The 13,036-nt window shown below is 42.2% G+C and overlaps 1 protein-coding gene across 1 annotated transcript in view; it reads left to right on the forward strand.

Annotated features, from left to right (window-relative positions):
* VEGFC (vascular endothelial growth factor C) overlaps positions 1 to 13,036 on the forward strand; it is a 122,178-nt gene that overhangs the window by 86,075 nt on the left and 23,067 nt on the right. The gene's annotated exons all lie outside the window — the stretch shown is intronic.

Below are 13,036 nucleotides of genomic sequence, written 5' to 3' on the forward strand. Positions count from 1 at the left end.
AGCCCTGTTTACCCGTATTACAGATTTTATACAAAAATGCACCTGTGACGTATTGTGCAGATTTTCAGATGCTTACTCTAACTGAGAATCTGGCCTTTTGGCCACTGACAGACACTAAAAAAAAAAAGGTGCAATGGGATTGGATGTATGGTCTCAACAATTGTCTCCTGCCTTGCCACACATGCATGGCAGGAATGTGATTATGGGACCAAGCATCAGACCCCATCACTTCATATTGCTGGTGCAGGGAGAGCCCAGGATCATGATCTTGGGCTCCCCCTGCACTGGCAATCTGCATTTCTGTGGCTGGGAGCCCCGTCAGCTGGAGGTGCTGTGTGGGCTTTCAGCTGCAGGGAACGCATGGTGCTCCCCTATGACAAAGCTCCACTCACTGCTCTGACTCCCACCTGCAGGAACACAAGATACCCCTGTGGCTGGGAGCCCCTTTATTGTTCAGAGTTCTCAGCTGTGGGGAGCGCACCCTGCACTCTCATGGCAGGGATCCCCATCGGTGATCAGTGTCCCCAGTCTTAGGAGGGCACCCTGTGCTCTGTGGCTGGGAGCTCTGTCAGTTGAAAGGGGAACCCAGCTGGGGGAGCTCACTGTGCTCCAGGAGTGTACTCCAGGGGCTGCAAGCACTGGTCACAAATTCAGTTAAAGGCATGATAGAAGCTAGCAACAAAGTTTTTACATATATTTTGTGTAATAACTTCGTCATTTATTCCTGGTTTTAGCACACCATTAATTGAATGAACATTTGGCCAGGTTGCTATTTGAGACACGATTAACTAGTTAATCATGTCTTAAGGGTAATATGTGTCAGGGGCCTAAAAGTCATGCTACAAGTGTCACTCCATTTATATCCATAGATTAGAATACAACCAACAATAATAACAGTGACCTCATTTTGGAAAGTATTAGGGAAATAGTTTTAGGAAGAGTTTAAAATATGATCAGAACTTAAGAGGCAATTTAATGGACATTAAAGGGTTTATCAGTTAACAAACCCTTGCTCCTAGACAAAAAACAGACTGTTGTTTGGTTTATGCTATCTTTTCCATAAGGCCAAAGAAATCTATGCTCAGTCACCTATCCTACTCCTTAGTAAATAGAATCATCAGCAAAACTCTTTCAAAACTGTGCATGTGATATCAGGACCCCTAAGTTAGAAATGTCCCTTTGAAAGAAGAGAGCTTACCATCACCTTATTTTTCATTTCTGATCATCTGAAATCTTAAATTCTATGACAGTGCCACTACATTTAATTAACTGCGAAGAAATGAGTGGTGATTACATCAGATAAAGGGATTAAAGGGTCACCTTAAAGAATTTCAGATGCCCCTTAACATTTATTTTTCATTCTTCCATTCCTTATATATTCTCAGTGAAATAAGAAAAAGGTTTTATTTGCCATGCATCTTCATCTAATAATCCTAAAAGTCATCACAGCTGGTGCCTTACACATGTAGACTCCTCAGAATAAACTGGTCAATAATTAATTCAAGAGCTAAGGGTCCCTATTTGAGGACATACTGTGCTACCAGTCTCTAGACATTTAAAATCTAAGGACAACTTATCTCAACTTTCAGTGGGAACATTTAAAATCTTTATGGGAAAGAATGAAGCATAGAGGTTATTTTGTCTAGACAATATTATTTTATATTTGTACTGGTTGGCCGGAAGGCAGATGAAATAATATGCTGGTAGACTGGTTTGTACAAAACTATGTTGATTCCCTGGTGCTGATTTGCCTTCCTGCTTTACAGGCACTCAGTTTCACTGAAAGATAGCTAAAATCCCATAAACACATTGCTGCTGTTGTTTTTCCACAAATGCAATTACTATAGCTGCCACAAGGTAACACATTTACAAACAGGAGGGGAGATATTCGATGAGACAATTTCTTTATTAACGTGTGGTTCAGCTGTGAAAATGTTTGAGAAATCTTGGACTAGATCATTTAGTACCATAGATCATTTCCCTTTAGGAATTTCTATGATGTGAATTTCTTTAATATCTTACGTTTGTTATTGGTACGTTATCCAGTAGAGTAGTTAACTTGTTCCTTATTACCGTATTTACTTACGTACCACACACCTGTTCCCCAAAATCAGCCCCCCAAAATTGGGGTTCATGTCTTAAATGGAAAAGCTGATTTTCAGCTTGCAATAGAAATACATTGCTCCACAGTGCAGCAGCAGTGACATTACTATTGAGTCAGCTAGGGGAGTCAGTTGACTTAATGGCTTGTTGTTCTCTTTCACTTTTTAAGGGTCTTGATGTTCCACTAATCAAGTTATACTTTTCAGGACAGTTTTGCTGTCTACTAGCTGCTGATTCTCCTATTTAACAGCCCAAATAATAGATCTATCTATGGAGACTAGACTTCAGTAGTAGCCAGGGTTTCAGCATTTAGGTGTGCAGGAAAGGGAAGGTTAGTCAGCTAAAGAATAAGGTCTGTCCCTGTTCTATCAGCTGCAGCTGTTGCCTACAAGGAAAGAGTAAGAGGCTTCAGTAAGAAGCTGCTTTAGAAGCACCTCTCTCCATTCTGTGCCTCTGCCAGTGAGAGTGACAATTTTTGGCTCCTGTCTGATCATTGAAGTAAAGGGGAGTATTGGGCTCTAAATCTTTTTGCTTCATGATTAGAGCAGTAATCTGTCATGGGAAAACATATCTCAAAACAGTATAAAACTGGATCTTTTCTCACAGGAAACAAGTTAACAGTTTAAAGTTGTTTGCCATATTTGAGATATGCATTATGTTCATGTGTGCAGTCTGAAGAGTATATGCATCAGAGGAATGTTTGAGTCATTTATGAACTGTGGACCTATTTTTTCCCATGCATTTTTCTCCATTAAAATATGTATTTACCACTTCACTGTCACCCTTGAAAACACCACTGAGAAGCATCACCCATTCACTCCTATTCTACACATTCCTAACCTAGAAATGAGGTGGTAAAGCCCTTTTTGGGGGTGCTTTCTGTACTACAGCTCCTGAGCACACCAAAAGCAGAGAGCACAAGACCAGTGGTGGGGAGTGCCCCTGAAGCAGCTCTTATCTCATTGTTTCTGAATTTGGTACATGCAGAGTAGGTGGGCTAAACCATCCTTTCCTCTGGCATTCTTATGGGCATCACAAAAGTGTAGACATAGTCAAGCAAAAGTAATGATTTAGAAAGTATTGTTAATATTAGCGAACGTATCAATACAAAGTCAAAATGTGAGGGGGAGGGTCATGACATCCAGAGAGTTATTTTGTTAGTTCTCAATGTATTCCAATATTTAATATGAAAAGATGCCAGCTGGCATCTTACCAGCGAAATGTGTCATCTGTTCTCTTACAATATAGCCCAGGCCTCAGAAATGTTCTGAGCATAAATGAAGGAATACCAAAGATGGGAAGATGAGAGATAGTATAGCTCTTCTAGATTATGGATTGGGACCATCAAAACTGGCTGGTGCAGAAGTGGTTCTGAGACGCTTGGACAAAGTGCAATTGTCCAGACGTCCATGTCCGTTGTCCTGGGTTAAATCTTTAAAAAGTTCACAGGATAAAAAATGGTAACAGTTTATCCTGAGGGATCTCAAAATGTCTGAACCATTATCCTGGGATTGCATCATTAAATCAATGGCAGAAAAGCGGCAGTGCATCGAACCACTCACTAAACCCTGATTAGAAGGACAGAGTGCAGTGTGTGAGCATATCAATCCTGGGATATTTCTGTTCTCACCGAAATGCAGGCACAACTTGTCCAAGGACAAATACAGTGTGTGTTCCTTGTCTGAATTACCTGCTTCCTCCTTCTTCCTGCTAAGATTCATCACACAACAGGTGCAGTGCAGAATCTACTCCCTTGTTTTTGGCGATTTTGAGATGCATGCTTTGAAAATTATTTTCATTGCGGTTATGTTCATAATTATAGAATAGTGGTGGTCAGCCTTCCTACCGCCTGGGCCGGATGCATGGTGCAGAGCCAGTATGTGGGCTGGATCCCCTGGGCAGGGTTGGTCCACAGGCTGGATCCAGCACGAGGTTGATGCATGTGGATCAGTCTACAAATGTGATTTGGAACACCGTCCTGGCCCCATATGCCAGAGCCAGACATGGAACAACCCTGTGTGTTAGATGCATACTGCATCCAGCTGCGTAGTTATGTGACGTGTGGGATCATGATATTTAGGGCTGTGCACTACTTCATTTTGACTTCTGTTTTGCAATTTCAAAGGGACAGTGTTTCGTCTTGCTGTTTCAAAGCACTGTTCCATTTTGTTTTGTCAAAACTGTTTCGCTGTTTTGACACTGTTTTGATGTTTCGCCCATAGGCTATAATGGGGAGTCATAAAAATGCCTATAGCTTTGTCATTTCTTGCCTGATTCAGTTGAAAATTGCAGGGATGGTAGCCCCTTCTGAAGGTGTGAAGCCTGCCAAGTTTTAAGGAGATAGGTGAAGGGATTTCTGGGAAACTGAACCTCAAACTGCTCAAAGCAAAACATATCACTTGCCAGCAGTGGCAACATGCTGTAATCCCATGTGTCCCCTAGATCTGCACACAGGATGATGGCAGGCTGCCACTGCCAGCTAGGACCGGTGCTTGGCTCAACCCGTGCAAAGTACTGGAAGACTGGTGCTGCCACTGGCCCCAACTGGTAGCGGCAGCCTGCTGTCAACCCACGAACAGTTCTGGGGAGCCCATGCCCCCCAGGAGGGCTGTGAGGCTGTGCCAGATTCCTCCTGGGGGGAACAGGCCCCCAGATCTGCATGCAGGATGACAGGAGGCTGCCACTCCTGGCTGGGTCCAGCACAAGCACTGGGTTCTTCCCACTGCTTAGTGCAGGCTGTGCCAGGCAGACTCAGGTGCTGGCACTGGCTCTGGCTGGCAGCGGCTGCATGCTGTCATCCTGCAGACAGATCTGGGGGCCCACACCCCTCAGAAGGAGTCTGGCACAGCCCTACAACCCTCCAGGGGAGCGTGGGCCCCCAGATATGCAGGCAAGGTTTCAGCAGGCTGCTGCTGCCAGCTGAGGAAATAGCCCAGAGGCGCCACCCTCACCAGCTGGCAGTGGCAACCTGCTGTCATCCCACAACATCCGGGGGCCTGCGCCCCGTGGGAAGAACTTTGGGAAGCGAGCAGGGAGCTGGGAAATTGAATTAGTAACTGGGGGGAATTTTCAGGGACCTGAACAATTCCCCCAACCCCCTGTTCAATTCCCCAGGTTTCTGATTGCTTCCCCCAGCTCTTCCTGGGGGTTGCAGACCACCAGATCTGCACACAGGGTTTCAGCAGGCTGATCGGTGCGTGGGACTATTTCAGCAGGCTGTCCCTGGATCTTCATGGGGGGTTTCAGCAGGCTGCTGCTGTAGGCTGCTGAAACCCTGTGCACAGATTGGGGGTCTGAACCCCCCAGGAAGAACTGGAGAAATGATCAGAGAGTTGGGGGAAGTGATCAGAAAGCTGGGGAATCGAACTGGGAACTAGACGTCAATATCCGAGCAGTCCTCCCCCATCTTCCCCCTCCCTCTCCTTAGTTTCCGTTTAGCTGCAAGCAAGCCCGGCTTTGAAACTCAAAACTTTCAAAGTGCTTTGAGTGCCCTCATTTTGTTTTGAAGCTGTTTGAGAGCCTTTTGTTTAATTTCAATTCCTGTTTTAAGCACAAAATGTGTCAAAACAACTTAGAAACAAACACCTGGTGAAATTTTGCACAGCCATAATGTCAGTTGACCCGCAGGACTTGCCACAGGTCTGGAAATTTGGTAGGAGGTGAGCAGTGGCAGCTCTGAAAGTGGTTCTGGAAGTTGTGTTAATTAGCGCTGCCATTGTTCCCCCACCACATTTTCAGACCCATGGGAAGCCCTGTGGGCTGAACAACACAACCATGTGGGCCAGATTCGGGCAGTGGATCAGGGGCTGAGCACCATTATGATGTTATCATATTCTACCTTTGATCTCATCTAAAGTTCTTTTTTAATTTCAGACCTGTAAACTCTCCACCTACTCTCTTTAGTGAAGAATTCTTAAAAATATATAACTAAATGACATTTGGTGGTCTTGGACATGTCTATCTTGATGACATAGCAACTTGGCTCTTTATGTAGCACCTTTCATCTGTGGATCTCAGAGTGCTTTACAAAGGTACCAGTATTCTCATCTACATTACACTGACAGCACAAGGTAGGGTAGCGAGGCACCTTTGAGACCTAACTGGTTATACTGATGAAGAAATAAAGCAGGAGAAGGTGAAGTGACTTGTTTTTGGCAACTTGGGCAAATATCACAGCCTGTCTCTCCTGAATTCAGTGGTCTCCATAGTTGACAACTCTGTCTTGACTGATTTTAATGAAAGAGTAATTTCAAAAGAGAAAACTGATCAAATTTACTTTTACCAGATACCCGGGGGATTATGAGAAGGGCTCTAGCATTCTGGATAAATAATTTCTGGGGGTTTGTGTGGAATCATCTAGCAAAATTTCAGGGCTAAACATCTCTTTTATTCTCTTAAACAAAATGGACCATCATCTTAGTAAAAGTTGGGCATTTTCAAAGGTCTAGACTCATTGAAAAATGGGCAGAAAGGGAAAATGTTCCTCTTTCAGTATTAACACACAGATGTGAAACAGCCAAATATGACAGATGGCTTAGAGGTGGTAGAGGGCAGGCCAAGTGGTGACCTTTGGTGTTGGTTGTGTGGGTTGTGTTTGGATTATGATACAGAATGCACCGATTATACATTAGGTCTCAGGAAAACACAACTGCCACTCAAACTATATATAGCCTCTGTTGTTCTGATTGGATTCTAAAAGTTTGTTCTTTTTTTTTTTAAGTTAGAGCAGGTTATCTTGGTAACCTGCTTTGGTAGTAAAATATAATTTGACAGATTTAGCTATTGTAGTACAACACATTCTATCCTACAGCTGTTGTAGGATATAAGGAGATGTATCAGATATTTAACTACTATACTGCTTGATCTTTGCTCAAGATCAGTCTCTGGAGAAGATCTATCATTTACAGGAAGTGATTTCAGTCAGTGATTTCAAATATATCCTAATATAATGAGACGCCTATAAAATGTAATCTCTGATATATGTGTTTACTCCAAAGATAATAAAGGGCAGTATTAAAAATTAAGCCATGTTCATGTAGATGGTGATGTTACACTCTAGCTTTGTGCAGAGCTCCAGTTATCATGACCCAAATACACTTGGGAAATGGCAAATGAGAAAGCCACACCAAAAGAAACGCACCCAATTCCAAAACTGTCTTCTTTATATTTTCTTAGTATGTTGTACAGCATGCATTATTTATTGTATGTCTGTATTGGGTCTCTATCATTCTAGGCCTCTTCTGTGTTTCAAGGACAGTGGTCTAGGCTTGAATAGATTGAACAGTAAAATTCCCCTGTAATAAAGGTTTGCAGTATCAATCAGCTATATGTGTGTTGTGGTGTGCATGATAGTAAGTATAGTGCTCTGTTCTTTACCTCGCAGTATACTAGGTCAAACAGATCTGGTCTGACAACTTTAGGTTATAAACATTTGCCCATGAGTAGGTTTTCAAACCTTTACCTGGCAGCTGCTGAGTTTCTTCTCTCCAACTATATCAGTCAATGCTTTATATAAACTACACTCATGAAAATCTTAGTTTTATGCTCATATATAGTTACAAATAATTACCGTTTTACTGGTGCTTCTGAAAACTTCTCATAACACTAATGAAATCTGTAACCAATAGCTAATTCAGCTGAATTCACGGAAATTTGAATATGGTCAACTGGAATTCATTTTGTATAACACTTGGTTTCCCATTTAAAAATTAAGGTCTCAGAAGTTCACGCAGGGATTTTATTTTTAAATGATGAAAAATTGAATGTTCTGATAAAAGTGTGTGGTTTACACTTATATTTTTTATATTGGTTTCAAGCACGAAAATATATTGAAAAAGCCAGATTTGATAAGGGCATTCCAACCAGTCTGTGTGCTTCCACCTAGAAATAATTAAAATTTTATAAATTACAGAGAGGTATGTGTGTGGTTGCTTAGGTAAAGCTATTCTATACAAAACTTCCTAGAAATATTTGGACAACAAAGTTCAATTAAGTGTAGATTATCACGTGTAAGGAAGCAAAACATTCTTTTCAAAGTAAAACCATAGGCACTTAGCATAACAGTAAATTCAGCAATCTGATAGCAAATGCTTCAAAGTACTCTATCTCACTGCTGTTTTTAACCATTTTATCAGAATGCTTTGAAATGTAGTTGGGAAAAAGTTACTCGTCTGTACCATCATCTGAGTTGGAAGGGAACAAAGTTCTTTCTTAAAAATCGGTAGAGGAGACAGCATATAGTCACAAATAATGGTTCAGCTGCGCAGGGCTTCTTTAGGAGATGCACAGAAAAATATATACTTTTAGGTGAATGTGATGGACCTAACTTTGAACTCTTCACTGATTTCACTTGAATTAGGGCAGAATTTGAAAAAGTTTTGTTTTATTTTATTTCATTTTATTTTAGGAATGGTTTGGATATTTTTCTTCAGTTGCAGACTTTGTGACTGTTCTTCTGGGCTCTTGTACTTCATTGGATTGCAGCAATGGGAAACTTTTCATTTATGATAGCCACTACTCATTTCATAAAAATGTAACTGGGTTTTGTACATGGCACCATTAAAAGTTACTCAGTGGTATTTTACCAAGCTTTTTAAGCTTTAACTGTTTTGACTGGAGTAATCCCTGCCCAGTAACTGCCTCCAGAAGCTGTATGCATGTATGTTTGGGGAAGATGAGGGTTTTTTATTGGTTGTTTTTTGGCTTGAGTGTATTTTTTTTTTTATAGCTTAATTTCAGCCAAAATGATTCTGCTGTTTTTTGAGAATTGGGTGAGAGAAACTATATTGTTTCTGCCTATGCTTTAAAAAACTCTGCCAGCCTTTTACTTGAAAAGGTGCTGGAATATTACAAAGCAGGAACTTGAAATTTGGCCTTGGTGTAAGCAATGTATCTTTTGTGTCGCTTCTGAACATCTGGCTAAATTTATAAGCTTGTGAAAAATAAGTGTGCCCACAGATAAAATTTGTAGGACCTACATTTCCTGGTGCTTATATCTGCATTCGCCATGTACCAGCTTTGGGCTAAGTAAAACTGTCCCTGCAGTCGCAACTTAGGGGTTCATTGGAGCATTCCAAGTCTGGGTCTTGAGACCTGGCACTGAGAATCTGTCTTTCCTGTACTGTCAAAGTACTTCCTGCTGGCTCAAGCATTGGGAAAAAGGACATTATCTAATTCAGGGCTGTTGAATGGTCAGTCTGCATGCCACAAACGTGTGAGCAGGTAACATGAAATCTCTGGGCTCTGGTAGCCACCTCTTACACAGTTACACAGTGAAGAAGAGCCCAGAGTGCCTGCACAACCAACGCATGACATTGTGGCTCCCATGCAGCCAGTGAGGTGGGAGACAGAGGGACCCATGTGCCACCTCAGCCTACATAGTGCAAGGGAAGTCCTACAGGGCCTATGCAATATGTGCCCCTGGCTGTTTCAAAGTTGGACAGTCCTGCGTTACAGCATGTTCCACTCTGCAGCTTAGAATTGAATAGAGTCTTACCACTCCTATGTGGTCAGTAAATGTCTGTGAAACAGACTGGCAAAGCCCTGGTCTAAGAAGACAATGATGGTCTGTAACTACTGATTTCTACACTGCTACATAAAAATGTAGAGGTCTAATGCTTTTGATTCTCTGATGAATCACATGGGTGTTGATGCAGTGCCCTGGGACAGTGTGTATGGCTTTTCAGTGTACTAGAGGGCTGTCCCAGGAGCCACATGCCCCGTGGCCCATACCAGTGGGGGGCTGCACACCACGGGACCACCCTTAGCAGGGACCACAGGCTTCCCAGGCTGCAAACCCCATGTGTATGCATGTGGATGGACACTTCCTCCACCCCCTGCACTGCACTGTACAGGCAAGCAGGCAGTCCCTCACCATGTTGCACTGGAGCACCCTGTCTTGCCATCAGCTTCATGTGGGCTCCAGTGGCACATTATTAAGTTTTTTATTTCATAGATTTCCTAGACATTGGGGCTGGAAGGGACCTCAGAAGATCACCGAGTCCAGCTCCCTGCCCCAGGGGCAGGAAGTCAGCAGGCATCGTGGGGTCCCAGCAAGATAAATATCCAAATGTATCTTGAAGGCATTCAAAGTGGGTGCTTGAACCATCAATGGCAGCAATAGATTCCAAACCTTGGTGGCTCAGACAGTAAAGAAGTTCTTCCTTATGTCCAGTCTGAAATGGTCATGGAGGAGTTTGTGACCATTCGACCTTGTCATCCCTGGTGAACAGACATTCCCCCAGATCCTGGTGAGCACCCCTGATAAACTTATAGGTGGCCACCAGATCACCCCTGAGCCTGCGTTTTTCCAAGCTGAAGAGTTCCATAGCTCTCAGCCTCTCATCGTATGGTCTGTTTTCCTGACCTCTGATTATGTTTGTGGCTCTCCTCTGGACTTTCTCAAGCTTCTCCATGTCCTTTTTGAATTGTGAAGCCCAAAACTGGACGCAGTACTCCAGCTGCAGCTTCACCAAGGCTGAATGGGAGAATGACGTTCCAGGATTTGCTTGAGAAGCATCTATGAATGCAAGCCAGCGTTTTGCTCACTTTACTAGCCGCAGCATTACACTGAAGGCTCATGTTCATCTTGTGGTCAATCATGACCCCCAAGTCCCTTTTGTCCATAGTGCTAACCAGCATAGCACTGCCAAGCCTATAAGTGTGCTGCAGGTGGAGAACCTTGCATTTTTCAGCGTTAAACACCATCAGGTTCTCATCTGCCTATTTCCTGAGCCTGTCAAATTCATCCTGGATTGCCCTCGTGTCCTCAGGTGTGGATACTTTACCCCAAAGTTGGGTGTTGTTGGTGAACTTGGACAGTCTGCTTCTGATGCCAGTGTCCACATCATTAATGAAGATATTAAATAATATAGGCCCAAGGACAGAGCCTCGAGGGACCCCACTGGTCACAGTGCACCACAACGATTGACTTCCGTCAGCCACCAACCTCTGGGTCCAACCACGGAGTCCAAGTTCAAATCAAGCACTGTAAAGCCAGGAAGTGCCACCATTAAACTTGCCTGTGTATCTTTAATTTGACTTTATTCTGCACACTCTCTAACAAGGCTGGAACGCAGGTAAGCCTAATTGTGGCATTTACTGACTTCTTAGTGCTTAACGCTTGACTTCAAGCCTTAATTTTTTGTTTTGTTTGTCAACCGTAATTATTCTGAGTAGTAAAATCTTTCAGTTCTTAGAAACCACAGGACTCTGCCAGCATTTGAACTAATATTCTGATAGGGAGCAAAGCTTATACTTTGTCAATGCCCCTCTGGATCTATTGGTATTATGCTCTTCAGAGCAGGCCTTGGAGGCAAGGCAGGCTCTGGGGCACAGGGGTTATTGTGTGCAGCATTCTGTTATTACTAAACTTGGGCTTGATGTGAGAATTTGATGAGAGAGAATTTGGCCCCATGTAAATGCAATAAAAATAACCATCAGCCAGATGAGATAGCTCAGACAGACTATCAGCTGTCTGGCCTCTGGGCAGTCCCAGAGGTAGTTTCACAGCCACTAGATAACCAGCAGTGATGCCAGAAAAGAAGTCGTCCAAAGAACTAGCCTTAAACACAGATGTTATGTTGCATTTCTGTTCTTAAAAACCCTTCTTGAGATTGACATCTGGCTCTTACAGCTGCCAAATATGCCCCTTAGTGGCCACAGATGTTGGGTTCGTTGCTGGATCAGATGGAAGATAAGGATAAACGGGAAATGAAGACACAAATGAAGGAGAGGACACATTTCTAATAGTCGGACTTGTCTAATTAAATTGACGAAGAGAGATAACAATTTGGACTAAGTCCTGCTTTCACTTACACTTGTGCAACTTCATTAATTCATTGGTGCTAGTCTGGCTTGGCTGAGAGTAGAATTTAGACTTTGATTTATTACTTTGTTTTAAAATTTCAGAGATTAATCTAAAAGAATTATTTTGAGGTTTACATATATGCATTTCCTGTAGTAGGTTAAGTTTCAGGAATGCCTAAATGACAAATCTTTTAATAGATGCAAGCACTTCTTAGGGTTATATTTTATTGGACCAACTGCATAGTTGGGACAGAGTGAAATGCAAGACATTCTTCATCAGGTCTGAGTAGTAAAAAGCTAGCACAACATAGTCAATGCCGTGAATGTACTGTGCTGGCTTTCACTGTTCAGAACGGGTAAATAATATCTTGCCTTCAAAAGCTTGTATAACTCTATCCCAACTATGAACTTTGTCCAATAAAATATATCACCCTCTTGTCTCTTGCATAATTCCTGGACCATTATGGCTACAGCATCATTCTAACACTACCATAACATGGAAAATATTTAAATGACACACATGTTTTCATGCCTATTTTGGAAAGAGAAGTAGAAATATCAATTTTTGCTATCTGCACCAGAACTTTGCTGTTTGAATTGCTCACACTGACATGAATAGAAAGTTCAAGGAAAAAAAGTTGAACTACAGTTCTTCACTTCCAGTTAGGAGAATGAATCTGCTTTGTGTCTATTTTCAAAACACCGATTTCCACTGAATCCTACAATACTTAAATAAAGCAAGGAATAAAAATATAATCTCATATGTCCTATGCATATATCTGTATGTTTTGATACATTAACTTTGCCTATGACTAGGAACTGCTTATGGGGAAATATAAATTACACTCAGATAGCAAAAGAGTAAGTTAAAGTGATAATTGACTGAAATCAACTCAGTTAATTTAGTTTTATACTGGTGCAGCTGAGGCTTCCTATATGGTATATCATGCATGATAACAGCTGTTAGATCAGGTGTAACTGACCTGATGCCAACCATGTTTTATTAGCAAGTGTAGACGAGGCTCACGTGCATTTAAGCATCTTTCCAGCTAACCATTGTTTAATCCAGTGTGGAGATTGTTGCTAAGATTTTTTTCCCAACCCATTTAAGAAGTTACAGCAGCAT

Source organism: Crocodylus siamensis, chromosome 2 (genome assembly GCF_052110815.1).
Source record: "Crocodylus siamensis isolate JL-2025a chromosome 2, ASM5211081v1, whole genome shotgun sequence".
NCBI classification, from domain to species: Eukaryota; Metazoa; Chordata; order Crocodylia; family Crocodylidae; genus Crocodylus; species Crocodylus siamensis.